This window comes from Hipposideros armiger, unplaced genomic scaffold (genome assembly GCF_001890085.2).
Source record: "Hipposideros armiger isolate ML-2016 unplaced genomic scaffold, ASM189008v1 scaffold_15, whole genome shotgun sequence".
Classification (NCBI taxonomy): domain Eukaryota; kingdom Metazoa; phylum Chordata; class Mammalia; order Chiroptera; family Hipposideridae; genus Hipposideros; species Hipposideros armiger.
Window position 1 is genome coordinate 1,383,424 of NW_017731365.1, and position 2,722 is coordinate 1,386,145.

Here is a 2,722-nt window from a genome sequence, read left to right on the forward strand (position 1 = left end):
TTATTGGGGAATCGGGTAAGGGGAACAGTGTTGGGAAATTGAAGACGGGGAACAGCCAAGTTGTTGTCCTTCAATCTTAGTTGTGGAGGGCGCAGCTAACTCAGCTCCAAGTCCAGTTGCCATCTGGTCACCCGTCGGCAGCTTGCTTGCGGCTGCTGAGTTCAAGGTGCTGTGTTCAATCTTAGTTGCGGCTGGACGTAGCCTACCATCCCATGTGGGAGTCAAACCCGCAACCTTTTTGTTAGGAGCATGTGCTCTCACCAGCTGAGCCATTCTGCCACCTGTTGGCTCAGTGGTAGCTCAGCTTGGGCGCAGCTCATTGGCCCATGTGGGAATTGAACCTGCGACCCTGTTGCTCAGAGCTTGCGCTCTTAACCAACTGAGTCACTCAGCTGACCCTAGGGCATATTCTTAAGCTCCAAAATAAACATTTGGGGATACTCTAGTGTCATACAGAACTGGAATTGGTGTTATGTTTAAACTACACTTAACAGGAGTTGAATTTTAATCTGTTCTGAGTAGTTGATCTACTAAAGCCAAGAATCTAGGTTTTTAAGCATACAAATATCATGTAATATTTATTTACGTAAATACTATTTTTTTAAAGCTCATCACATACTGAAGTATAGGGGTAAAATTAAATGTCTAGAATTTGCTTTAAAACATCTCAGCAAAGAAAAAAATTAAGGATGTTGAAAACAATTGCAGCAAAATTTTCTAACTATTGAATATGGGTGATGGTTATATAGTTCATTGTACTACTCTACTTTTGTGTATGTTTGAAATTTTTCATAATTTTTTAAAGCTCATCATAAAAAGTAAGGTAAAGTAAAAAATATATATATGTAAAAATCTTTTTATTATGTGCCAAAGCAGTATCCATAAGAGAGCTGACAGGAAAGACAGACTTCACCCCCTGCATCCATCTTGGTTCATAATTCCCAGGATTATGAGTGCCAATCACCTAAGGGTCAGTGGTGACTTGAGTGGAATTGGATGGGTCTATCCTATTAGCTACAAGCAGTCTTTTTAATGAACAAAGCTGTCCACTGAATCCAGATAGAGCAGTTGTCACATCATGCCACAAGGCTGCCAGTCATAGCCCCAGCTGGCCCCAATGTAATGTGCTTACAATGACAATTGTAATGCTTCTGGACAGTTGTATAGCACCTGGAAAATGTATACAACACCAAATGGGGAACTCCTAGTACTTGGGAAAATTGCTAAATTATTAATCAAAATACCTGGATTCTAGCAATGACTTGCCCAGGGCCATAGAGCTAATACAGAATATCTATGCTAGGTACTCTGTAGGGTTAATTCAATTGAGAGAATATCTATGAAAATGGCAAATTTTAAAGCATGCTACATATTACTACTGCTGTGGAAAAAAAAAAACCACAAGAGCAGTAAATGTTATAAAGCTACGTAAAGTACTATTATAGTATAAAGACGAAAATAATTCTTTTGTCAGGAAAAATAAATCAGGAAAGGCTTTTTGGAAAAGGTGGTATAATAAAGTCTTTCAGACTGGGTAGAGTTGCATAAATGGTAATGGAGGAATAGGCAAATCTAGATAGAGGGTATAAATGGGAAAAGGAAAAGACATATACAGGGAATAGCAAACATAGTTTAGCACAGTTACAACAAATATACGAAGAAGTATTAGAGAATAACATCTATTACAAACCATGGGTTCCAACTTACTAATGGGAAACGAAAGCAATTTTAATACGTTGCAACCAGCTTTGTTTTTAATGGAATGGAGTGGAAAATATCAGGTTGTATCACATATAAAAAGGGTAAATATTTTGTTATTGTTTCAGGTGTACACACATACACACATCTATATTGTCATGATATAAAATGTATTTCTTGTGGGTTGTGGTAATTTTTGTTTTTTAAACACCAGGCTAGAGCAACATACCAAACTACAGTAGTTATAACTAAAGGATGAGATTACAAAGAAATTTAATTTTTTAAAATCTATAGTGTTTGAAATTGTCATTAAAATCATGTACACTCTATAATTAGAAAGGGAGAAAAAAAACGAAAGAAAAAAAGTATGCCAAAACTTTTAAGCTCAGATAACTGTGAGGTAGATGGAATTGTTAACCAAATAGGGATCACAGGAGGAAGGCATTAGATGAAGATGAAAATTTACATTTTATATGTACTAAGTCTGAAATGTTTATGGAAGATTCTGAAGGCATCAGCTAGAAAACAATTATAACCAGAATTTAGAAGACAGATAGCATGGAATATAGTTTTGGTAAATAGCCACACAGATGATGGCTGAAGCCAGTGAATGTCCAAGGAGGGACAAGAGGACCAGACCTAACAGAGCACTGGGAAAGACCTGCCTTTAGAGAGTAAGAATTGAGGACGGAGAGGAATCAGAGGCAGTGGCAAGAGGGAGAGGTCAGGAAGCAGGAACTCAGAAGTGATTCAGGAATGGGGCCACAGGAATGGTTACATTGTCATCAGTCTTGGCTTTATAAGAAAGATCTTGTTTATGAAGTTAATGGTGCTTTTGATCTGGAACTGAACAAAGTGAGGGCCCAGCAAATCAGTGATTGGTAGCCACTGCTGTCTTAGTCCTTGGCATGAATATCACACTTTGCACAGACTGCACCATTAGCTCTTTGAGTGCCCAGTCTGGGTTGAACTTCCAGCTTACTCCAAGCCTCCAACTCACAGCACCTTATACATAGATGATGAA